The sequence below is a fragment of the Bufo gargarizans genome, chromosome 1 (assembly GCF_014858855.1).
Source record: "Bufo gargarizans isolate SCDJY-AF-19 chromosome 1, ASM1485885v1, whole genome shotgun sequence".
In the NCBI taxonomy this organism is placed as follows: Eukaryota; Metazoa; Chordata; class Amphibia; order Anura; family Bufonidae; genus Bufo; species Bufo gargarizans.
Genome location: NC_058080.1, coordinates 752,051,354 through 752,078,493, shown reverse-complemented (window position 1 = coordinate 752,078,493; position 27,140 = coordinate 752,051,354). Strand labels below are relative to the sequence as shown.

Sequence of the window (27,140 nt, the reverse complement as noted above, 5' to 3'; positions counted from 1 at the left end):
TAAACAACCCTATTTAAACTTGGTGAAGCTCCAGGTTCAGTCTCCTGGTGCGCAGTTAGTTCTGTTAACCTTGAGTGTGTGGTGTTGGTGCTAGAGTTGTTTGCGAACCTCTGTGTGCTGAAAACCTTTTTTTCTTACGATAGAGCTTGCTAGGATCTTCTGGGTAAAGATCCTGAAGCTTGCGGTTAAAGCTCTTTTTTTCTTGAATTATGCTTGAATTCATGCCTCTTCTATTTTTCAGCCATGTCTTCTACCGGGGACGGTGAGCGAGAGCCCAGCAGGAAGTCCGCGGGCAAGAGGCGTCACCTGCAGTGCAATGACTGCCAGATCGTGCTGGAGGACTCCTATGATTTTTCCCAGTGCCCACCCTGTAGGGCAAAGACTCTCCCCCAGCTGGAGCCATCGGTCCACGACGTAGTCGATTGGGTGAAGGGGTATATGGAGTCTAATATGAGCCAGGTGAACGCCTCCATACAGGAGCTGAAGAATAACCTGGTTTCCAAACGCCATCGTCCCTCCTACCCCCATCGGGCCATGGAGGTCTCGGGGGGTCAGGAGGCGAGAGAAGGTTCAGCCTCTCCCTCCTCGGATGAGGAGGACGGTTTTCATATCTTTTTCCGCTGGAGAAGGCCCAGCGGCTACTAAAATCCGTCCGGTCGGGGGACCAGGACGTTGATCCGGGGGAAGCCTCATCCTCTGCCTCTAGGGGGCCTAGGGCCTTCAAAGCAGATGATTCTCTCCTGTCTCTGATGAAAACAGAGTGGAGAAAGCCAGAGAAGGGTCCAGTGTTGACCAAAAGATTCAAGGCTGTGTTTCCGGTCAAAGAGGATCAAGTATCTTCCTGGGGGCCTGTCCCCAAGGTGGACATGGCAATCGCAAAGTTATCTAGAAGGACCCTGATCCCATCAGACGACGGGTCAAGTTTGCAGGACCCAATGGGCCGGAAGGCGGGCTGCGCCCTTAGGCGCGCTTATTTCTCAGCCTCGGCCTCCGCCTCGGTTGCGATTTCGTCGTCCGAAGTGGCGAACTTTCTGAGAGCTAGATTCACCCAGATTCTGTCACGGACTCTGTACAGGAAACAAGGCAAAGCAACATGTATAAATGACTCGCTGGATCCAAAAGCTAAGGAACCAAGGGAGACCCCTGCAGAAGACCTGGCACTTTCCCTGGCTGCTCAGCCTATGCAAAGATCCTAATGGTGGAGGTTTGCATATCCACGAACCTTGACTATAAAGCCCTGAGCACCCTACAATAGTGAGGGGACACGACCACCGGCTCCCTACACAAGACACGGAGGGAGTCAGGGTCACCTGGGATCCAGCAAACAGAAAATAACAGAAAAAGGTACAACACTTAGCTTTGAAGCAAACAGGAGAACAAAGTCAGCATGCACACACACTCCAGGAAGTAGTATAAGCCGCCCAGAAAAGCATTCTGGGGAGGAATTTAAAGGGAAGCAATTAGTCCAACACATGACAGCTGAGAGAGGCTAACGAGAGGAGGAACTGAATACCACAACACAGAAACTCAAGGAGGAGGTTCTGAAAGGCCTCTGTCAGAGCTTCTCAGCTGTCTGGTTGTGACAGATTCAGTCTGACCTGGACCAGGGGGTCTCTAGGGACGACATTCTGGCCTCATGTAAGACGGCCAGCCTTGCCATAGACTTCTTGTGTGATGCAGCTCCACAACAATTGAAGCTGGCTTCCAAGTCCATGGCTCTTTCAACCGCGGGCAGGCGTCCGCTTTGTTTGAAACCTTGGAAGGCCGATACGACCTCAAAACATAATCTTTGTGCCATGGCATATGAACCCGGCAAACTCTTTGGTGCAGAGCTTGACCAGATAATGGAGGGGCTGTCGGACAAGAAGGGCAAGTCCCTTCCCCAGCAGTCCTTTCGTGGTCGGGGCAAGGGGTATGGTTCCAGAGCGGAACCTCAATCCAGAGCCCAGAGGAATTGGGGTTCCCGTAGAGGAGGAAAATCCTCTCGGGGTTCTAGACCCCCCAAGAAGTCCTCGGCGCTCTGATTGCGGGCCTCCTCGAGGCTCTTGGTATTTAGCCGGTCTGACTGCAAATCCACATTCCCGTAGGCGGTCGCCTACAGCACTTTCTACCTTGTTGGCAGGATCATATCCAGGACAGTTAGGTCCTGCGTGTAATTTCTCAGGGCTACATTGTAGACTTGAGCAGTCTGCCTCCGGACAAGTTCGTCCAAACAAGGCTTCTTCCTAGCAACAAGCAAAAGATTGCTAGAATACTTCCAGAAGGGGGCCTTAGAAGAAGTTCCTCTCCAAGAGAGGGGAACAGGTATCTACTCCCCAGTTTTCCTGGTACCCAAGAATACCGGAGGTTGGAGGATGATTATAGATTTGAGGTTCTTCAACTGTTTCATAAAACAAAAGAAGTTCCGTATGGAAACTATCCAGTCGGTGACCAATCTTCTTATGCCGGGAGATTTCTTGGCAACCTTAGACCTCAAGGATGCTTATCTCCATATTCCCATCCATCCTGGGTCCAGAAGATTCTTAAGGATCGCGGTAAGCATCGGGGGGGGGGGGTCCTAAAACATTTTCAGTTTGTGGCCCTCCCGTTTGGGATTTCTTCAGCCCCACACACTTTCACCAAAGTGGTGGTCTCTGTGGTGGCCGCGCTAAGGCTTCAAGGCCTGAGTATAGTTCCATACCTGGACGACTGGCTCCTCAGAGCTCCTTCCCAGGCGATCCTGTCCCAACACATCCAGCAGGCTGTCACATTCCTGCATCAGTTGGGATGGATAATCAATTGGGACAAATCCCAACTTCAACCAGCCACCTCGGTAAGGTTCCTGGGGTTCATGGTGGATTCAGTCAGGATGACGATTCATCTCACTCCCGAAAGAAGGCAATCCGTGCAACAGACAGCCCGTTCTCTTTCTGTACCAAGACAGGTAACGATTCGAACATGGATGAAAATGTTGGGACTAATGTCTTCAACCGCTCAGGCGGTACCTTGGGCATTATGGCACCTACATCCAGTCGGAAGTACTAGCCAAGTGGAATCACAGTTTAGTGGGACTCAATTCCGTGCTCTCCCTGCCTTACAAGGTCCGATCCTCTCTAAGGTGGTGGTCCCACCTTAAGGACGGCAAGTCCCTGATCCAGCCCTCTTGGATCATACTTACTTCAGACGCATCCCTAGTAGGCTGGGGTGCGCATCTGCAGGACATGACAGTCCAGGGAACTTGGACACCTCAGAAGAGGTTATTGTCATCAAATCTCCTGGAGATCAGAGCAATCAGACTAGCTCTTTTTCATTTTGCTCCCTTCATTCGAGGGAAGGCAGTGAAGGTACAGTCAGATAGCATGACCACTGTGCTGTACATCAACAAGCAGGGGGGCACGAGGTCACAAAGTCTCCTGAGAGAGATAGGGGTGATTTTGGATTGGGCAGAATTGAACCTCACCCACTTATCAGCCGTTCACATTCGCAGAGTTCTCAATGTGATTGCGGATCGCCTGAGCCGAGGTCTTCCAACCGGAGAATGGTCACTTCATCCAGAGGTCTTCATTATCCCATACTGGCCGAAAAGAGCTTGGTTTACCCAACTCTTACAGATGAGTCGGGGTCAATTTCTGAGGCTTCCCCCAGAGAGAGTACTGGTGTCGGGGGACACTCAGATCTCCTCAAATCTTCAAATGTTCAACCTGACGGCCTGGAGGTTGACCAGTCCCTTCCACGGATAGAAGGGCTATCATGGTCGGTCTTGAGAACCTTAGAGCACTCCAGATCAGAAGCTACCAATAAGGCCTACTCCAGAATCTGGAAGATCTTTTCATCCTGGTGTAGAAGGCATCGGTGTAGAAGATCCGCTGAAGCTTCCATCCCGATGATTCTCCAATTTCTTCAAGATGGTCTGGACAGGGGGCTATCACCAGCTACCCTTAAAGTGCAGATTTCAGCAATCTCTGCTTGTCTCAACAGAGCTGTTTCTCAAGACCCCCTTATCAAGAGATTCCTGAAGGGAGCCTCAAGATTAAAGCCTACAGTAATCAGACCTATCCCGGTTTGGGATTTGTCGGTCGTGCTCAGGGAGTTATCATCTCCCCCCTTTGAGCCCCTAGAGGAGGCGGGACTCAAGTTCCTGACCTGGAAGATCACCTTCTTGTTGGCTGTTACCTCTGCAAAGCGAGTTGGGGAACTCCAGGCTTTTTCTGCCTTTGAGCCTTATACGAAGTTCCTGCAGGATCGGGTACTTCTCAAATTTTTACCTACCTTCATCCCAAAGGTTCCTTCCTTTGACAATATCAACCAGGTGATCTCCCTGCCAACATTGGCTCCACCTCCCTCCTCTGAGGAAAGAGTGCTCCATACCCTCAACATTGCGAGATGTCTTAGGATTTACCTGGAACGCTCCAAGGTATTTAGGAAGGATGAAAACCTCCTTATCCTTTTTTCCGGTACCCATAAGGGGAGGAAAGCCTCTAAGCCCTCCATCAGTCGCTGGATTAAAGAGGCAATTCGGGAGTCTTATATGTCTCAGGGCTCGGAGCCCCCTGAATTTGTAAGGGCCCACTCTACTCGAGCAGTGGCCACTTCTTTTGCAGAGAGAAGCTCGATCCCATTGGACGTGATCTGTAAGTCAGCTTCTTGGAGTTCTCACTCCACTTTTATCTCACACTATAGAGTGGATACTAGAATACATGACCAGCTTGACCAGATAATGGAGGGGCTGTCGGACAAGAAGGGCAAGTCCCTTCCCCAGCAGTCCTTTCGTGGTCGGGGCAAGGGGTATGGTTCCAGAGCGGAACCTCAATCCAGAGCCCAGAGGAATTGGGGTTCCCGTAGAGGAGGAAAATCCTCTCGGGGTTCTAGACCCCCCAAGAAGTCCTCGGCGCTCTGATTGCGGGCCTCCTCGAGGCTCTTGGTATTTAGCCGGTCTGACTGCAAATCCACATTCCCGTAGGCGGTCGCCTACAGCACTTTCTACCTTGTTGGCAGGATCATATCCAGGACAGTTAGGTCCTGCGTGTAATTTCTCAGGGCTACATTGTAGACTTGAGCAGTCTGCCTCCGGACAAGTTCGTCCAAACAAGGCTTCTTCCTAGCAACAAGCAAAAGATTGCTAGAATACTTCCAGAAGGGGGCCTTAGAAGAAGTTCCTCTCCAAGAGAGGGGAACAGGTATCTACTCCCCAGTTTTCCTGGTACCCAAGAATACAGGAGGTTGGAGGATGATTATAGATTTGAGGTTCTTCAACTGTTTCATAAAACAAAAGAAGTTCCGTATGGAAACTATCCAGTCGGTGACCAATCTTCTTATGCCGGGAGATTTCTTGGCAACCTTAGACCTCAAGGATGCTTATCTCCATATTCCCATCCATCCTGGGTCCAGAAGATTCTTAAGGATCGCGGTAAGCATCGGGGGGGGGGGGGGGGGGTCCTAAAACATTTTCAGTTTGTGGCCCTCCCGTTTGGGATTTCTTCAGCCCCACACACTTTCACCAAAGTGGTGGTCTCTGTGGTGGCCGCGCTAAGGCTTCAAGGCCTGAGTATAGTTCCATACCTGGACGACTGGCTCCTCAGAGCTCCTTCCCAGGCGATCCTGTCCCAACACATCCAGCAGGCTGTCACATTCCTGCATCAGTTGGGATGGATAATCAATTGGGACAAATCCCAACTTCAACCAGCCACCTCGGTAAGGTTCCTGGGGTTCATGGTGGATTCAGTCAGGATGACGATTCATCTCACTCCCGAAAGAAGGCAATCCGTGCAACAGACAGCCCGTTCTCTTTCTGTACCAAGACAGGTAACGATTCGAACATGGATGAAAATGTTGGGACTAATGTCTTCAACCGCTCAGGCGGTACCTTGGGCATTATGGCACCTACATCCAGTCGGAAGTACTAGCCAAGTGGAATCACAGTTTAGTGGGACTCAATTCCGTGCTCTCCCTGCCTTACAAGGTCCGATCCTCTCTAAGGTGGTGGTCCCACCTTAAGGACGGCAAGTCCCTGATCCAGCCCTCTTGGATCATACTTACTTCAGACGCATCCCTAGTAGGCTGGGGTGCGCATCTGCAGGACATGACAGTCCAGGGAACTTGGACACCTCAGAAGAGGTTATTGTCATCAAATCTCCTGGAGATCAGAGCAATCAGACTAGCTCTTTTTCATTTTGCTCCCTTCATTCGAGGGAAGGCAGTGAAGGTACAGTCAGATAGCATGACCACTGTGCTGTACATCAACAAGCAGGGGGGCACGAGGTCACAAAGTCTCCTGAGAGAGATAGGGGTGATTTTGGATTGGGCAGAATTGAACCTCACCCACTTATCAGCCGTTCACATTCGCAGAGTTCTCAATGTGATTGCGGATCGCCTGAGCCGAGGTCTTCCAACCGGAGAATGGTCACTTCATCCAGAGGTCTTCATTATCCCATACTGGCCGAAAAGAGCTTGGTTTACCCAACTCTTACAGATGAGTCGGGGTCAATTTCTGAGGCTTCCCCCAGAGAGAGTACTGGTGTCGGGGGACACTCAGATCTCCTCAAATCTTCAAATGTTCAACCTGACGGCCTGGAGGTTGACCAGTCCCTTCCACGGATAGAAGGGCTATCATGGTCGGTCTTGAGAACCTTAGAGCACTCCAGATCAGAAGCTACCAATAAGGCCTACTCCAGAATCTGGAAGATCTTTTCATCCTGGTGTAGAAGGCATCGGTGTAGAAGATCCGCTGAAGCTTCCATCCCGATGATTCTCCAATTTCTTCAAGATGGTCTGGACAGGGGGCTATCACCAGCTACCCTTAAAGTGCAGATTTCAGCAATCTCTGCTTGTCTCAACAGAGCTGTTTCTCAAGACCCCCTTATCAAGAGATTCCTGAAGGGAGCCTCAAGATTAAAGCCTACAGTAATCAGACCTATCCCGGTTTGGGATTTGTCGGTCGTGCTCAGGGAGTTATCATCTCCCCCCTTTGAGCCCCTAGAGGAGGCGGGACTCAAGTTCCTGACCTGGAAGATCACCTTCTTGTTGGCTGTTACCTCTGCAAAGCGAGTTGGGGAACTCCAGGCTTTTTCTGCCTTTGAGCCTTATACGAAGTTCCTGCAGGATCGGGTACTTCTCAAATTTTTACCTACCTTCATCCCAAAGGTTCCTTCCTTTGACAATATCAACCAGGTGATCTCCCTGCCAACATTGGCTCCACCTCCCTCCTCTGAGGAAAGAGTGCTCCATACCCTCAACATTGCGAGATGTCTTAGGATTTACCTGGAACGCTCCAAGGTATTTAGGAAGGATGAAAACCTCCTTATCCTTTTTTCCGGTACCCATAAGGGGAGGAAAGCCTCTAAGCCCTCCATCAGTCGCTGGATTAAAGAGGCAATTCGGGAGTCTTATATGTCTCAGGGCTCGGAGCCCCCTGAATTTGTAAGGGCCCACTCTACTCGAGCAGTGGCCACTTCTTTTGCAGAGAGAAGCTCGATCCCATTGGACGTGATCTGTAAGTCAGCTTCTTGGAGTTCTCACTCCACTTTTATCTCACACTATAGAGTGGATACTAGAATACATAGTTATTCCTCATTTGGCCGGACAGTGTTATCTTCCGCCAGGCATGAGGACCCTCCCATGGGGGTTTCTACTTGCTAAATCCCCATCTGTGCCACTGGTTAGGACGTAAGGGAATCATTAATTTCTAACGATAATTTGTTTTCCCTTAGTCCTAACAGTGGCACACAAATTTCCCCCCTTTTTTTATTAATTGTGGTTATTTTTTGTCTACTTGTAATTAAACAAGGTTCTGAGGGTCACACCCCTCTTTATTGGGGGCAGGGAGGGCGTGTGTATGTCAGTTTTTTTATTGTTTCATTAAAACTTCCACCTGTCCTAACCAGTCCACAGGGGCAGAATACCCCATCTGTGCCACTGTTAGGACTAAGGGAAAACAAATTATCATTAGAAATTAACGAGACTCGTCAGCCGCTCTCTTCTCTACAGTGAATGTACTGCTGAAAGACCTGTGATGATGTCACCGTCATGTGATCAGTGAAGGAGGCGGAGCTAGCCAGGAGAGTCACTGATCACATGACGGTGACGTCACCCCAGGTCCTTCAGCTCTGGCAGTGCAGCAGATACTGGGCAGGTCCTTCAGCTCTGGCAGTGCAGCAGATACTGGGCAGGTCCTGGTCGGTAGTCAGGGCTCTTGTTCTCTCTGGTATCAGCCATTCCTCCAGCCTGCAGGTAAGATGAGCTGTGAGGAGACAGTGTGGTGGAGAGCTCAGACATGTCACCTCTGGAGATTCTCCTCCATTACACACAAGGAATCCTTCTCCGCTCCTCAGCTTAGTATGATGGGTAGGGTGGCCACTGGCTTCACGCAAGAAAGCCGGTGTTCTAACAAAAATTCTTGCTTTGTGAAAATACCTTACTCCTCGTGACTTCCGGGGGTGTCCGCCTCAGCGCAAGTGCACTACCACGGCACTGGTAGGGTAAAATTACAGGGAGTGCTGACTCACGGACACCACGCGTGTGCCCTGAGGGGTAAGGAGATCTGATGGTCTTTTCTCCTTACCCTCACACTGTGCACGCGCTGATTGTGAAATCTTCTTTTGCTCCCAGCACTATCAGCCATCCGGGGGGTGGGTGGTGGTTGCAGCATATTGGGGGGCGTATCCCTAAACCCTAACCGTTGTGAGGTAAGGAGATTTCACAATCCGCACGTGTACAGTGCGCGGGTAAGGAGAAAAGACCGTCACATCTCCTTACCCCTCAGGGCACACGAGTGATGTCCGTGAGTCAGCGCTCCCTGTAATTTTACCTTACCTGTGCCGTGGTAGTGCGCTTGCGCTGGGGCGCACACCCCCGGAAGTCACGAGGGGTAAGGTATTTTCACGAGTAAGGATTTTTGTTAGAACACCGGACCTCACCGGCCACGCCCCCATCGCCACCTGCAAAACAAATGGGGACAGGAGAGGAAAGAAATTTGTGAATTGAAGGTGAGCCAGTGGCAGCCGGGTGCTTCTCCCCCTCAGTCAGCCACAAGGAGCCATGTCTGCGGCTCTAGTGACTGACTGGGGGTGAATGAGGTTTTCACTGCCAGGAGCTTAGATACACTGTGCACTGCCAGGAGCTTAGATTCACCCGAAGCTCAGAGTTTTCCCGTCAGTGCAGCTTTATGAGGGTCTGAGTTTTGCAGGATGAGTTGTACTTTTTCTCGGCCTCATTATCGGGGACATGGGACTCACTGATTAACCTTTATTCCTGTTTTGAGAGGCATCATGAAGAAAACCAGCAATACGAGCCTTCTTCTGAATGAGCCACCAAGGATGGACAGGAAGGAGATCAGCAGAAGACTATTAGACCTCACCTTGGAGATCATCTCCCTGCTGAGCGGAGAGGTAAACTTTTCTAGATTTCTCTCCTCTTTATTGTATTCTGTAACAAGTCAGACATCGGGAAGGAGAATCCATCATAGGAAGTGATAGGAAGAGTCCAGGATCCTGGAGAACGGCCTCCAGACCTTCCAAGTGATGAAGACCCTGAAGATCAGCCCCCAGTATGGTGAGTGATGTGTCATGTGACCAGTGACCAATAGTCATGATGTAGGAGCCATGAGAAGGTAAGTAGGCACGTTGTACCCAGGAGGAAAGGGCCGGAGGAGAGCACATGGCCCCTGAAGGGTTTATTCCCTAGGTGTCTCTCTCCATCCACAGGAGTGCACAATAGTGAAGAAGACATCGGGGGACTGTGTGACTCCCATCATCCATCTCCAGGAGTCAGGAGGGCGGAGCAGGACCCCTCACCCCATCACAGAGCCTCCCCCTCACCCCCTGATACATGAGCAGAAGATCCTAGAACTCACCCACAAGATGTTGGAGCTGCTGACTAGAGAGGTGACACTGCTGGGAATGCTGGGAAATTCTCCAGTAACAGCACTGGAGGGGTCTGGGTGATGACGGTGTCATTGTGTTGTCAGGTTCCTATAAGGTGTCAGGACGTCACTGTCTATTTCTCCATGGAGGAGTGGGAGTATATAGAAGGACACAAGGATCTGTACAAGGAGGCCATGATGGAGGAGCACCAGCCTCTTAAATCACAAGGTAAGAGCCGTCATGTGCAGTGTATACACGTGTGTGCAGTAATATGTAATGGAGGAGCACCAGCCTCTTATATCACAAGGTAAGAGCCGTCATGTGCAGTGTATACACGTGTGTGCAGTAATATGTAATGGAGGAGCACCAGCCTCTTATATCACAAGGTAAGAGCCGTCATGTGCAGTGTATACACGTGTGTGCAGTGACATGTAATGGAGGAGCACCAGCCTCTTGTATCACAAGGTAAGAGCCGTCATGTGCAGTGTATACACGTGTGTGCAGTGACATGTAATGGAGGAGCACCAGCCTCTTGTATCACAAGGTAAGAGCCGTCATGTGCAGTGTATACACGTGTGTGCAGTGACATGTAATGGAGGAGCACCAGCCTCTAATATCACAAGGTAAGAGCCGTCATGTGCAGTGTGTACACGTGTGTGCAGTGACATGTAATGGAGGAGAACCAGCCTCTTATACCACAAGGTAAGAGCCGTCATGTGCAGTGTATACACGTGTGTGCAGTGTATACACGTGTGTGCAGTGATATGTAATGGAGGAGCACCAGCCTCTAATATCACAAGGTAAGAGCCGTCATGTGCAGTGTGTACACGTGTGTGCAGTGATATGTAATGGAGGAGCACCAGCCTCTTATATCACAAGGTAAGAGCCGTCATGTGCAGTGTATACACGTGTGTGCAGTGACATGTAATGGAGGAGCACCAGCCTCTTGTATCACAAGGTAAGACCCGTCATGTGCAGTGTGTACACGTGTGTGCAGTGACATGTAATGGAGGAGCACCAGCCTCTTATATCACAAGGTATGAGCCGTCATGTGCAGTGTATACACGTGTGTGCAGTGACATGTAATGGAGGAGCACCAGCCTCTAATATCACAAGGTAAGAGCCATCATGTGCAGTGTGTACACGTGTGTGCAGTGACATGTAATGGAGGAGAACCAGCCTCTTATACCACAAGGTAAGAGCCGTCATGTGCAGTGTATACACGTGTGTGCAGTGATATGTAATGGAGGAGCACCAGCCTCTTATATCACAAGGTAAGAGCCGTCATGTGCAGTGTATACACGTGTGTGCAGTGACATGTAATGGAGGAGCACCAGCCTCTTGTATCACAAGGTAAGACCCGTCATGTGCAGTGTATACACGTGTGTGCAGTGATATGTAATGGAGGAGCACCAGCCTCTAATATCACAAGGTAAGAGCCGTCATGTGCAGTGTGTACACGTGTGTGCAGTGATATGTAATGGAGGAGCACCAGCCTCTTATATCACAAGGTAAGAGCCGTCATGTGCAGTGTATACACGTGTGTGCAGTGACATGTAATGGAGGAGCACCAGCCTCTTGTATCACAAGGTAAGACCCGTCATGTGCAGTGTATACACGTGTGTGCAGTGACATGTAATGGAGGAGCACCAGCCTCTAATATCACAAGGTAAGAGCCGTCATGTGCAGTGTGTACACGTGTGTGCAGTGACATGTAATGGAGGAGAACCAGCCTCTTATATCACAAGGTAAGAGCCGTCATGTGCAGTGTATACACGTGTGTGCAGTGACATGTAATGGAGGAGCACCAGCCTCTTGTATCACAAGGTAAGAGCCGTCATGTGCAGTGTATACACGTGTGTGCAGTGATATGTAATGGAGGAGCACCAGCCTCTTATATCACAAGGTAAGAGCCGTCATGTGCAGTGTATACACGTGTGTGCAGTGACATGTAATGGAGGAGAACCAGCCTCTTATACCACAAGGTAAGAGCCGTCATGTGCAGTGTATACACGTGTGTGCAGTGACATGTAATGGAGGAGCACCAGACTCTTATATCACAAGGTAAGAGCCGTCATGTGCAGTGTATACACGTGTGTGCAGTGACATGTAATGGAGGAGCACCAGCCTCTTATATCACAAGGTAAGAGCCGTCATGTGCAGTGTATACACGTGTGTGCAGTGACATGTAATGAAGGAGCACCAGCCTCTAATATCACAAGGTAAGAGCCGTCATGTGCAGTGTATACACGTGTGTGCAGTGACATGTAATGAAGGAGCACCAGCCTCTAATATCACAAGGTAAGACCCGTCAATCTAGCAATAGACTAAGCTGTAGTTGTTTTATCTCCAACACCCCTTCTCAACAGCTAAGGCTTAGGCCCCTTTCACACGGGCGAGTTTTCCGCGCGGATGCGATGCGTGAAGTGAACGCATTGCACCCGCATTGAATACAGACCAATTCATTTCTATGGGGCTGTTCACATGAGCTATGATTTTCACGCATCACTTGTGCATTGCGTGAAAATCGCAGCATGCTCTATTTTTTGCGTTTTTCACGCAACGCAGGCCACATATAAGTGAATAGGGCTGCGTGAAAATCGCAAGCATCCGCAAGCAAGTGCGGATGCGGTGCGATTTTCACGCACGGTTGCTAGGAGACGATCGGAATGGGGACCCGATCATTATTATTTTCCCTTATAACATGGGTATAAGGGAAAATAATAGCATTCTGAATACAGAATGAATAGTAAAATAGGGCTGGAGGGGTTAAAAAAAATAAATAAATAATTGAACTCACCTTAATCCTTTTGTTCGCGCAGCCCGGCTTCTCTTCTGTCTTCATCTGTGAAGAAAAGGACCTTTGATGACGTCACTACGCTCATCACATGATCCATCACCATGGTGATGGCTCATGTGAATGACCATGTGATGAGCGTAGTGACGTCATCAAAGGTCCTTTTCCTCACAGATGAAGACAGAAGAGATGCCGGCTGCGCGAACAAGTGGATTAAGGTGAGTTAAATTATTTTTTAGTTTTTTTAACCCCTCCAGCACTACTATGCATTCTGTATTGAGCTATACAGGCAAAGACTATGGTTTCAAGGAATTTCTCTTATAGAATAATCCAATTTAATATATTGTATCGTCTCTACTACTCTCCTAAAAAGTTAATGAAGTACTATAGTACTAAAGTCTTTACTTGCCATAAGTGCGGAGAGATTGGGGCGGACGATATACATATATTATGGACATGCATAAAAATCCAAAACTACTGGGCAAAGATAATTGAAAAAATAGAGGAATACCCTCAGTTTATAGTGCCCAGACATTTTGAGGAATGCATCTTGGGGGTGCTGGATGGTGTGGAAGGGTCTCAACACAGGGAAATTGCAACCAAATGACTGTTCCAAGCCAGGAAATGTATAGTTGGGCACTGGGGGGGGGGGGAGTGAGGCCCCTACAGTTAAAGATTGGGAGAAGCGCACAAGGATGTCGCTAGCCAGTGAGGAGTTCTATTTGACCGGGTTGAAGAAAAAACATAGATTTTCCAGGCTGTGGCGGAGGTGGCTAAATAAAAACTGAGGGGGGAGGGGCAATGGAGGGAGGACGGCAATATTATTATTTTTTTTCTTTTAATTTTTTTCTTTCTTTTTCTGTTTTGCAGCAACCGACATACTACGGGTGGGGAGGTGGGGAAATATTTATATGTAATTAACTTATGTAACTATGTAAGAACAAGATGTTTTGTGAAAAATTCTGTAAGAATTGAAAAATTTTAATTAAGATTTATAAAAAAAAAAAAAAAAAGGTGAGTTAAATTATTTTTTATTATTTTTTAACCCCTCCAGCGCTATTGTACTATGCATTCTGTATTCAGAATGCTATTATTTTCCCTTATAACCATGTTATAAGGGAAAATAATACAATCTACACAACCTTGAACCCAAACCTGAACTTCAGTGAAGAAGTCCGGATCTGGGTACCACATTCAGTTTTTTATCACGCGCATGCAAAACGCATTGCACCCGCACGATAAAAACTGAACAAAGGAACGCAATCGCAGTCAAACCTGACTGCAGATGTGTACCTACTCGCGCGGGTTTGCCGCAACGCATCCGGACCTTATCCAGCCTGAAAGAGGCCTTAGTCTTTGGTTCAGAAGAAAGCTGCCATCTTCCTCTCTCTTAATGTGGATGCCGAGGTAATTCTTTACGTTGCCAAGATCTTTGGTCTCAAAGTGCTGACTTAGGGTTTTCAGTATTTCTGCTTCATCCCCTTCTTGCTCAGGATATCGTCGTCCACATAAATAAGCACATACATCCAACTGTTTGCCAATTTCTTTGTGTATAAGCAGGGGTCTGCTTTACTCCTTTGAAAGTCCTGATGTGTAAGCACTTCATTTCTTTTTCTATTCCACGCTCCGGCTGATTGCTTTAGACCATATATACTCCTGAGAAGTTTACACTAGGTCTGGCCTTTGTTCATCTTTGAACCCTGGTGGTTGTTCCATGTAGATTTCTTCTGTTAACTCCCCCATGTAGAAACGCAGTTTTCACATCAAAATGTTTCACTTGCATTTTCCTTGTGGCGGCTACTGTCAGCAAAGTCCTTATTGTAGCGCTCTTGACTACTGACGCAAATGTCTCATCATAGTCCTTTCCGTATTTTTGAGAATATCTCTTGGCTACGAGTCTTGCTTTGTATCGTTCAACTATTCCATCTGCGTTGTACTTCACTTTAAAAGTCCATTTACAGCCTATGGCTTTCCTTCCAGGTGGAAGTTCTCTAAGTGTCTATGTTTTAGTGTCATGAAATGGATTTTATCTCTGCCTCAGCAGCTTTTATCCATTTACTGGCTTCCCAGTTCTGAAAGCTGAGATATGTCTTCCCAGGTTGCAGGTTCATTGGCACTGGCAGTGCTTGCCTTGTATGAGAGACATACAGGTGGTTTACCTTTGTGTTCTCTCGTTGAGCGTCTCGGTTCTGAGCCTTCTTGTGTCTGCTCTTCAGTCCTGGTAGAGTCTCCACTCAATTCAACTGTTTGTTCAGAAGTTACAGAGATGGGCTGGTCAGTGTCCGTTTTCTCTTCTGTTCTTGCTTCTTCTGTTGTCATTACATTGTCTCTCAGATCTGCTAATGGTGACCTTGTCTGTTTTGGGCTTTAGGATTCTGTGACCCTGAACATTGTCGCTGTATCCAACAAAGACGCCTTCAAATGCTCTGTTTTGGAGTTTAGTACGTTTTTCTTCAGGAATGTAGATGAATGCTTTGCATCCAAAAACTCTTAGGTGTTTTAAATTTGGCTTCTCATTGTGCCACAGTTCATGTGGAATTTTCTCCACTGTTCTGGCAAAAAGTCTCTTCTGCAAATACGTGGCTGTCATTGCCGCCTCACCCCAGTATTTTTGTGGTAGTCCAGAGTCGGTCAGCATACATCTGATCATTTCAATCAGAGTTCTGTTCTTTCTTTCAGCTACCCCATTTTGCTCTGGTGTGTATGGGACTGTCTTTTGATGTTCTATTCCATTCTGTTTTAAGTACTCTTGTATCTTATGTCCTGTGAATTCACCTCCATTATCACTCCGAAGTATGAGAGGCTTCCTCTGAAACTTGTTACTGGTCTTTACTACACAGTCTTGTAATTTGTCAGGACCTTCACTCTTGTGTTGCATTAGGTAGGTGACTGTGTATCTTGAATAGTCGTCTATGAAAGTCACTATGTACCTGTTGCCTCCAGGTGTAGGTGGCTTTAGGGGACCACATACATCACTGTGAACTAGGTCAAGTGGTCTTGAAGATCTCTTCTGACTGACTTTGGGAAGTAACAATATGTGAAATAGAGTGCTCACCGAAGTATAGCTCGGTCTGCTAATCCATATATATACCAAGTGTGTACCAAATGACCGGCTTAATATAACGCAAGACACTTTATTACATTATGTGATGAACTAAATCGTCACTGGGCCTACTGGAGAAACCTGAGGGCCAGCCTCCTTTCTACGGACTATGGACCCAGAACTATGGAGACCCCCCTCAGACCTTTTGGGGTTACAATGAACTATGAACCCTGATTTATGTGTGTAATTTATATGCCACATATTTCCTATTGCCCATTAAAGGTGCAGGGTGTGAATTCAGCAACACAAAAAGGGGTTAACTCTGCACTGAGACTCCCACTGATTGTGTTAGTGATGGGATTAAGATAGCTGACTGTAGGAGCAGCCGACTCCTAGATGAGTAGATCACCATGATACACTCAAGAGATAATCCCATCACATGTGTCTCCTCCCTCCCTATTCATTCATTATGGAGGGGTGAAGATGTCTGTTTGCATGTTGTCCATGGTTGATTGCGTTATGTTGTTAGACTTCTTTAACTGTATATATACTGAGTTGATCTTCAATAAAGAGAGTTCCTGTTTTACATTCAACATAGAGCTTTGTCTCATGTGTGTGGGGATTGCTATACGCTGTATACTCCCCTGGCTATAACCCCTAGCTCTTGTAAGAGCTGTTCCTGTTCCTGGCTCCTGTGGTGGTTTTGGCGTAGAGCCAGGGGCGTAGCTAAAGGCTCATGGGCCCTGGTGCAAGAGTTCAGCATGGGCCCCCCTTCCCTCAGTGCTTTGTGGCCAGGGGCAGGGAAGCACATTGCCTTTGTGCTGCCTGAGGCAGAAATTGAAACGGGAGCCCTGCCCCATGCCCAATTCTTGACCTAACCTCTTCCCTCCAGTCAGAGGTCTAACTTGAACAACATGCACTTTCTATAATACTGGTGTCTTCATATGCGGCACAAGGGTTGCTGGGCCCCCTCAGGCTCCTGGGCCCGGTAGCGACTGCTACCTCTGCACCCCCTATAGCTACGCCCCTGCGTAGAGCGGAGTGCTTAGAGCCCTCGGGAAGCACTAGGAGCATCCATCAACGGAGGTACCCAGTCGGGGTGCCAGGAGATCCGCTACAGATTAATATTACATATATATTGCCCCTAAAAAAACATTAAAGCTTATACCATTAAATGCATAAAAAAACATATTACATATACATAGATGTGTGTTCACACACGGTCTCGGTCCCTCTGCCTTACTGCAGTGCAGAGCTCACGCACTGCTAAATTGTAATAGAAGAAAGTTCCTTAGCGATGTCTGTATAGTCAATAGCCCCGAAGAAGACACCTGGTACTTGTAGTAGTCTGGTGATCCACGTGTTGTTACAAACAATCTCCAATGGTTTTTCGAGTTAAAATATGGCTACAACGTCTTCTGTTTCTATATAAAAAGGTATCGGGCTCTTACCGCACCTTGGATGCACCGATATCTCGATGTACACATACATATAGTGCGGTTTCTAGTTACTGGTATTCACACCCGCAGGTGTCTGTGATTTTGCAGGTGTTTCTGCTCTGTCCATAGCTAGTGCCGGCACTTTCTGAATTCTAGCGCTAATGGACCTTCGATACTTATTGGAGATACTGTAGATAGTCCATCATTGTCGATAGTGTGCTTAAACCTCTGTAGTGATCTCCAGATTTTTTAAATATATAAGTTGATATCACAATATACACAGAACAAAACCTCTTTCATGCAGTCTTTTCAGTACATCCCACATGCCTTTCACTGTGCCCTCATGGCGTATGTGAATGAGCTGAGCATCCTCCGCTAGTAAGTTTATGGTGGCCTGTCCTCATCATTGTCCTGTGGCCTCGCTGTGGTGGTGACCTCCCACATAATAGCATTTCCACCCTAAGCTTCCATAGCTGATAATTGTCATTGTTCAGCTTGGCCACTGAGAGTTTAACCTCTGAGTTTCCGGACATTCTCCCTCCTTTATATATAAACAGTCTTACTTCTCTACAGGAGATGTCACTGTAAAGCCTCCTTATGTCCATCTCCGCATCAGCCGAACTCCTGGTCAGGGTTTTCTTCTGTCTTGGCCGCACCTGGTCACTGGGCTTTATCCGGTCACTGGGCCCATAATCTGTTGCAGAGTATGATTGCTGGGTGCAGCGGAGTCAATTCAGATCAGACATTCTGGAGTAACACAAACTGGCTTTATTGGACCATGCGTGCAATAACAGAAGGTCACCTTACAGGGTGAATGTCACAGACAGGAAAAAGAAATCAGTGAGTTCACCTCAATGTACAGGAAAATACAACACATCATAGAAATGCATAGAGAGACTACAAGTGAGCATTAGTAACAGCGACATCTAGTGTTAGAACTATAAAATGCAGTTAATCTAGCAATAGACTAAGCTGTAAATTGTATCTCCAACAGGACCACCAGCCTCTTATATCACAAGGTAAGAGCCGTTATGTGCAGTGTATACATGTGTCATCATGTCACATGACCATCATCCCAGTCCCCTCTCACCACCTCTTATCCTCCCCACTGCTGACCCCGCCCCTGCACTGATCACATAACGGTGACATCACCCCAGGTCCTTCAGCTCTGGCAGTGCAGCAGATACTGGGCAGGTCCTGGTCGGTAGTCAGGGCTCTTGTTCTCTCTGGTATCAGCCATTCCTCCAGCCTGCAGGTAAGATGAGCTGTGAGGAGACAGTGTGGTGGAGAGCTCAGACATGTCACCTCTGGAGATTCTCCTCCATTACACACAAGGAATCCTTCTCTGCTTCTCAGATTAGTATGATGGGGGGAGGAGTAGTGGGGAGAGTGGGGGTTGTCATCATTCAGTGCTGGATCAGAGAATCTGCTCCATGTGAATGAGGTTTTCACTGCCAGGAGCTTAGATACACACGGAGCTCATTCCTTTTTTCCTTTTTTTATTTTGGAGTGGGGATGAAGAAAACCAGCAATACGACCCTTCTCCTGAATAAGCCACCAAGGATGGACAGGAAGGAGATTAGCAGAAGAATATTAGACCTCACCTTGGAGATCATCTCCCTGCTGAGCGGAGAGGTAAACTTATCTAGATTTCTCTCCTCTTTATTGTATTCTGTAACAAGTCAGACATCGGGAAGGAGAATCCATCATAGGAAGTGATAGGAAGAGTCCGGGGTCCTGTAGAACGGTCTCCAGACCTTCCAAGTGATGGAGAACCTGAAGATCAGCCCCCAGTATGGTGAGTGAGGTATCATGTGACCAGTGACCAATAGTCATGATATAGGAGCCATGAGAAGGTAAGTAGGCACGTTGTACGAGGAGGAAAGGGCCGGAGGAGAGCACATGGCCCTGAAGTGTTTATTCCCTAAGTGTCTCTCTCCATCCACAGGACTACACAATAGTGAAGAAGACATCGGGGGACTGTGTGACTCCCATCATCCATCTCCAGGAGTCAGGAGGGCGGATCAGGACCCCTCACCCCATCACAGAGCCTCCCCCTCACCCCCTGATACATGAGCAGAAGATCCTAGAACTCACCCACAAGATGATGGAGCTGCTGACTGGAGAGGTGACACTGCTGGGAATACTGGGAAATTCTCCAGTAACAGCACTGGAGGGGTCTGGGTGATGACGGTGTCATTGTGTTGTCAGGTTCCTCTAAGGTGTCAGGATGTCACTGTCTATTTCTCCATGGAGGAGTGGGAGTATATAGAAGGACACAAGGATCTGTACAAGGAGGCCATGATGGAGGAGCACCAGCCTCTTATATCACAGGGTAAGAGCCGTCATGTGCAGTGTATACACGTGTGTGCAGTGACATGTAATGGAGGAGCACCAGCCTCTTATATCACAGGGTAAGACCCGTCATGTGCAGTGTATACATGTGTGTGCAGTGACATGTAATGGAGGCGCACCAGCGTCTTATATCACAAGGTAAGAGCCGTCCTGTGCAGTGTATACACGTGTGTGCAGTGACATGTAATGGAGGCGCACCAGCGTCTTATATCACAAGGTAAGAGCCGTCCTGTGCAGTGTATACACGTGTGTGCAGTGACATGTAATGGAGGCGCACCAGCGTCTTATATCACAAGGTAAGAGCCGTCCTGTGCAGTGTATACACGTGTGTGCAGTGACATGTAATGGAGGAGCACCAGCCTCTTATATCACAAGGTAAGACCCGTCATGTGCAGTGTATACACGTGTGTGCAGTGACCTGTAATGGAGGAGCACCAGCCTCTTATATCACAAGGTAAGAGCCGTCATGTGCAGTGTATACACGTGTGTGCAGTGACATGTAATGGAGGAGCACCAGCCTCTTATATCACAGGGTAAGACCCGTCTGGGGCAGTGTATACACGTGTGTGCAGTGACATGTAATGGAGGAGCACCAGCCTCTGATATCACAAGGGTAAGAGCCGTCATGTGCAGTGTGTACACGTGTGTGCAGTGACATGTAATGGAGGAGCACCAGCCTCTTATATCACAAGGTAAGAGCCGTCATGTGCAGTGTATACACGTGTGTGCAGTGACATGTAATGGAGGAGCACCGGCCTCTTATATCACAGGGTAAGATCCGTCAGGTGCAGTGTATACACGTGTGTGCAGTGACATGTAATGGAGGAGCACCAGCCTCTTATATCACAGGGTAAGAGCCGTCATGTGCAGTGTATACACGTGTGTGCAGTGACATGTAATGGAGGAGCACCAGCCTCTTATATCACAAGGTAAGAGCCGTCATGTGCAGTGTATACACGTGTGTGCAGTGACATGTAATGGAGGAGCACCAGCCTCTTATATCACAAGGTAAGACCCGTCATGTGCAGTGTGTACACGTGTGTGCAGTGACAAACTTTGGGGCGCAGCTTAAACTGTAAATAAATGTGAATAAGAACTGAAGGAAATGATCTGTAAATCTCATAGTTCCAGGTTTTCTGTACAATAGATGATAGAACAGATGATGAAAGTGAGACATTTTACCAATTCATAAAAAACCATAACGCATCTCAAGATGTTTGTACAGAGGCAGCAAAAAGGCTGAAAAAATAAGCGGTGCTAATAAAAAACAGCTGGAGGAGCAATGTGCAACTAAGGCCTCATACACACGGCGTGTGCGTCCGTTCCGTGTATTGAGGACCGCAATTTGCGTGCACCTGACTGGGACGGATCCAGACCCATTCAACTTGAATGAATCCGTGATCCGTCTACACCGCAAAAAAACATGTTCTATTTTTTTGCGTTCTGGAGGCACAAACAGAAACACCATGGAAGCACTCCATAGTGCTTCCGTGGGGTTCAGTGCCTCCATTCCGCATCCGCATCTCCGGAATTGCGGACTCATTCAAGTGAATGGTTCCGCATCCGTGATGCGGGGTGCACGCGGCCGATGTCCCGTGTATTGCGGACCCGCCATATACATGAGGCCTAAGTGACATGACCGGGTATAAAGAGAGGCAGAGTCTCCCAGAAGCAAAGATGGGCAGAGGTCACCAATCCGTGAGAAACTGCATCAAAAATTGTGGAGTAATTTCAAAATCATGTTCCTCAAAGTAAAGTTGAGGAACCTCTAATTTCCCACCGTCTACAGGACATAATATCATCAAAAGGTTCAGGGAATCTGGAGAAATCCATGTGTACAAGGCCGATGGTCAGTATTGGATGCTCGTGGTCTACGGGCCTTCGTGCAGCACTGTGTTAATAACAGGCTGATTCTGTACTGGAAATCACTGCATGGGCTCAGGAACATTCCAGAAATCACTGTCTGTGACCACAGTTCACCATGTTATCCACAAATGCAAGTTTTTTTATCTGTGTCCATTTTTTTGCGGCCCATATGCGGAACCATTTATTTCAATGGGGCCACAAGCAAAACAGAAATTAATACGTGTGCATTCCGTGTCCATGTCTGTATGTCCATTCCACAACAAAAGTAGAACATGTCCTATTATTGTCCGTTTTGTGGACAGAGATAGGACATTTCTGCAGGAGACAAAAATAAATGGTGGCGTGCCTCGGGCAGAATCAGTGTTTTGCGAATCTGCAAACTGTAAAACACTTACAGCTGTGTGCATGAGCCGTAAAGCTTAGAATTAGTCTTATGTCAATACAATCCAGAAACACCGCCGTTTTCTCTGGGCCAAAGCTCATTTACAATGGAGGCAAAATGGAAAACTGTCCTGTGGTCAGATGAACCAAGGGTTCCCCCATATGCAGATATGGAGGCGGCATGGTATTACTACTCTTGCACATATCACAGATAGGGGGTCCCTTTGTTCCTTCCAATATTTACAGGCCACTTATAATTTTCCTAGTCATGTACTGTATAATTATTATCAACTGAAACATGCCTTCCGGGCACAATTTGGGGGCCTTGATCTGTTTTTCACCACTCCACTCCTTGAGGGTATGGCGAGCAATAAAGACCTCAGGAAACCACTGTCAGCATTCTATGGATATACCACCCGGAGTTTTACACCCATGTGAGATAAAATATTACAGGAATGGCAAAGGGACATCCCAGATCTGGATGAGGATGATTGTAATGCTCTCCAGACTGCTACGGAGACCAGTTATTACGTGTTAAGTTTACACATAGGATTTATTATACCCCTCACAGACTGGATTGTTATGGGGGCATTGCCTTTGGCTGAGTGTCCCGGATGGCGGATGGCTGGCGGATGGCACGATGCTACACATGTTCTGGGACTGTAGAGTCTTACAGGGCATATTGGAAAGAGGTTCTGGGGTTTATGAAGACTAATATGACCATGCCAAATATACTGAGTCCCAAGGTTTGCCTCTTTGGGCTCGTTGATGACCTTCCTCTTACTGTTATTTATTATGCAAAAAGGTTATCCTATATAATTGGAAGCACCCAGAGAGGCCCACCAAAAATGCCTGGTTTAGAGAGGTGAAACGGTACTCCCACTTTTTAAGCTTACCTATTTATCCTAAGGTTGTCCTGATAAAGTTGACAAGGTCTGGAGACCTTTAAGGATTCCCTCCCACTGGTTTGGGACCTTTTGGCTCCCTAGCTTTTACCTCTTTTAGACAGGTTGCGCTCCCCCCCCCCCCCTCCCATCTTTTTTTTCCATATTTTTTTTTTCTTCCCCTTCTCTGATTTTTGGTTGGTTTGTTTTTACTGTTGTTAGGGAAAAACCTCTAAGGCTATTGTTGGTGGCGACCGTCTTTTAATTCTATTACTTTGAAGCCCAGTTGCACAATGTTTAGTTAATTTCTATGTATTTAAGATGAAGAAAAGTTTAAGGAAACTGGCGTCTTTACTATTGATGGCTAATTGTCCTATTGTCTGGAAATGTATATTTGTCATGGCTATATTTTGTACTTGCTTTGCATACTGAACTTCCTTCTACATACTGTTTCTTTGAATAAATGGGCCTTTAAAAAAAAGAAAACTACGGATGCTGTGTCCTGCGGACTGAGGAGGATATGGACCATCCAGCTTATCAGCGCACAGTTCAGAAGCCTGCATCTCTGATGGTTTGAGGTTACATTAGTGCTGATGTTGTGGGCATCTGTAATAGATCAATGATTGTGGAACCACTGTGCCAAGTAACCAGTTTGACATTGGGCAAAACCTTAAGGACGTTATTCTGGCACCTCCCCAGTATTCACCCTTTAACCCCTGTACAGGGTGACCAGACCGCTACTTCCTGGGATGGTCCTGATGTACTTGGCAGCAGTCCTTTTAAGAATCAAGAACTCTGATGCAAACAGTAGGAGGCTCTGGAACTTGAAAATTCACCCAAACCACAGATACAGTCTAAACAGGAACTAAGACTAGGTTCATGGTCCCTGGTACAAGAGTCCAGCTTGCCCCCTTCCCCCCAGTGCTTTATCGGTAAGCAGGCTTGGTTTGTACTGTAATGAAACAGATGTGCGCACCTTAGGGTAATTCTGCGAGAACCAAAGGGTAAAAGAATGATAAATTGCAAGGCTCACCTTGTAGGGTTGTGCTAATGTTAGGCACAACTCTAATATATGCTCATCAGGGGGGACCTGAAAACCTGGAAATGGCGGTCTGTAGCCACGGGTTCAGAGGGAATCTTCTTATCAGAGATGCCTGGGATCCCCAAGAAGGTAAGTAGTTAGCAGAAAGCAAAACATCCCACGGCGCAACGAACCGTCCACAGGTCACCAGGATCAGGAGTACAGTATTTTATTGCAGCAATACAATGCGTTTAGGGGAATCACTCCCCTTCATCAGGTACAAGGGTCTGTGGCAAGGGAGTACCTAACCCTTCTACTGCCTAAGGTAAAAAATGAAATGAGCCCCCCTCCCCAGCCAAATTCTCAACTCAACCTAACAGAGCAGAAAAGGTTGAACTACCTTCTCTTCAAATAGCTGCTCGGCGAGGGTGCCAGGAGTCAAGTCAGACTCCCGCTGATCTGATATTGATGACCTTTCCTGAGGATAGTTCATCAATAGTAAAAAAAAATTTAAAGACATACTTGGAAAACATTACATACAGCTCTACAAATCGTACAGGAGAATACAGCCCCACATATGTACCTCTTTTATCCAGTGACGTCTCCTCTGATATAGATACTCTCCTTCCTCATCTTCTCCATGCAGACCAGACCATCATGGTGATTTCTTTCAGCCATCTCTTCTCTCTGCAGAGTTTGACAAACAAACATCTTAGTTTCCTACTTTTCCATCATTCTCCCACATTCAGAACACCCCATCCTGCCAACTCTAATACTGTATCTGTTGTGTGCCCCAATATTATACTGCAGAAACAGTCCTCCTCAAAAGTCCCACCAATAGAAATAATAATCTGCCAGAGTACATAGTCTTAACAGTGTCCCAAATAGTAATAATGCCCCCATTGTCCATAAATGTGCCTCAGTACAAAAAAATACCCCCTTATAGTGTGTGCCAGTACAAAAAATACCTGATTACCTTTCAGATCAGACCCCAAAACATTAATTTGATTTGTAAAGTAGAAGACGAAGGCATCATGCAGCAGTGTTATAGAAATTTTTATAAAGCGGGAATCACACTTGCAGTTTTTTTTAACCAAAGCCAGAAGTGCATTCACAATTAATGACTTACTGTATTTACATCCAGCCTAATAGGAATGTTAGAAGTTTGTCTGCTCTATTGTTTGAGGGGGAAAAAATCACACATTCCAATTTTTATCTTCACAGAGAATCCAAATAAGAATTCTGAGGAAAACGTCATGTTATCATTAAATTATAATGTAGAAGATGAAGATATCAAGCTGCACTCTACAGGAGAAAACCTCATTGCCCTTAATGTACATCCAGGACTTCAAAGTACAGATCTGTCATATTATCCCTCTAATCATGAGGAACCTTTTCCTGACCAATCACAGATTGTTACCTCAAGTATAGGTCAGAAAGGGGGTGAAAGGTTTCATTGTGGTAAAGAGTTCACAAAAAGCTCAGGTCTTTCTACACACAGAAGAATTCACTCAGGAGAGAACCCGTATTCATGTTCTGAAAGTGGAATATGTTTTATACAAAAATCAAAGCTTGTTACACATAAGAGAATTCACATAGGAGAGAAAACGTATTCATGTTCAGAATGTGGCAAATTCTTTACAGATAAATCTATTCTTGTTAGACATGAAAGATCTCACACAGAGGAGAAACAATATTCATGTTCAAAATGTGGGAAATGTTTTACAGATAAATCATATCTTGCTACTCATAAGAGAAATCACACAGTAGAGAAGCCATATTCATGTTCAGAATGTGGGAAACTTTTTACACATAAATCATGTCTTGTTATACATAATAGAAGTCACACAGGAGAGAAGCCATTTTCATGTTCAGAATGTGGGAAATGTTTTACAAAAAAATCACATCTTGTTACACATGAGAGAAGTCACACAGGACGGAAACCATATTCATGTTCAGAATGTGAGAAATGTTTTACACATAAATCAAATCTTGATAAACATAAGAGAATTCACACAGGAGAAAAGCCATTTTCATGTTCAGAATGTAGGAAATGTTTTACACAGAAATCAAATCTTGTTAAACATAAGAGAATTCACACAGGAGAAAAGCCATTTTCATGTTCAGAATGTAGCAAATGTTTTACACAGAAAGCACATCTTGTTGAACATAAGAAAAGTCACACAGGGGATAAGCCATTTTCATGTTCAGAATGTGGCAAATGTTTTAAAAAAAAAGCATATCTTGTTAAACATGAGAGAATTCACACAGAGGTTAAACCATTTTCATGTTCAGAATGTGGCAAATGTTTTAAACAGAAAGCATATCTTGTTGAACATAAGAGAAGTCACACAGGGGAGAAGCCATTTTCATGTTCAGAATGTGGCAAATGTTTTAAACAGAAATCACCTCTTGTTAAACATGAGAGAATTCACACAGGGGAGTAACCATATTTATGTACAGAATGTGGGAAATGTTTTACGGATAAATCACATGTTATACATGAGAATTCACACAGGGGACAAACCATATTCTTGTTCAGAATGTGGGAAATGTTATAAGCAAAAAATATATCTTGGTAGACATGAGAGAAGTTGTTAACCTACAAAAAACCTCTCTGTCTATAGTTGAGAAGCACAACATTCCACCTGGAGTAACATGCAATGTCAGAACAAAAAAAGCCAGTGGAGATAATATATCCAAATTCATATCACTTTATTATATAAAATATAGAGAGAAAGGGCAAGATGGGAAAAGTATACAGAGAAGCAAAGGGCATATATACCACTGGACTATCATGTCACCTCAAGGTCTTGCGCTTAGGGCTATACATCCATCTGGGCTTGGTCATGTCTTCAGGTACGTCCCAGGACTTAAGTGTCTATTGAGACGCCATTATAGACACTGCCATATACAGCTTCTATATTAGGCCTATGTTATTGATCAGGCTATACAGACATATTATTGCGTGCTGTGTGTAGAATAGCCTGTGGATATTTTGGTACCAGGCACTATATATTTTTATGTTGCTAATGGTTGCCATGGACGTTGGCTGTGGATCGCACTAACATCCATGAATTTCTTTTGAGGTAATTGCAATATATTGTGTAATTCCCCATTGGGACGTGTATACGTTTTACTTTACACCTCTTTGGTGCATATTGGATGGTTGTGTGTCACAGCACGGAACTGGTACCCGTTAAGTGCTTACCAGCCTTGTGGGGATACATGATAGTCAAGTGGTATATATGCCCTTTGCTTCTCTGTATACTTTTTCCATCTTGCCCTTTCTCTCTATATTTTATATAATAAAGTGATATGAATTTGGATATATTATCTCCACTGGCTTTTTTGTTTAGACATGAGAGAACTCACATATAAGAGAAGCCATATTCACGTTCCAAGCTGAGGGAAATGTTTTACACAGAAATCAAATCTTGTTAAATATGAGCGAAGTCACACAGCTGAGAATCTGTAATGCTGAAATGCTGTAAAAGCAAGATAAAATTTTACTCCTA

The 27,140-nt window shown here is 46.3% G+C and overlaps 1 long non-coding RNA gene and 1 pseudogene across 1 annotated transcript; both read left to right on the top strand.

Moving 5' to 3' along the window:
* Window positions 1–10,018: 10,018 nt before the first annotated feature.
* Window positions 10,019–19,105, top strand: LOC122925167. Its single transcript, XR_006387549.1, has 3 exons — window positions 10,019–10,064; window positions 18,626–18,750; window positions 19,064–19,105. It is a non-coding gene; the product is annotated as an uncharacterized LOC122925167 (long non-coding RNA).
* A 6,469-nt stretch (window positions 19,106–25,574) lies between these two features.
* On the top strand, window positions 25,575–26,317 carry LOC122925145 (annotated as a pseudogene).
* The last annotated feature ends 823 nt before the right edge of the window (window positions 26,318–27,140 follow it).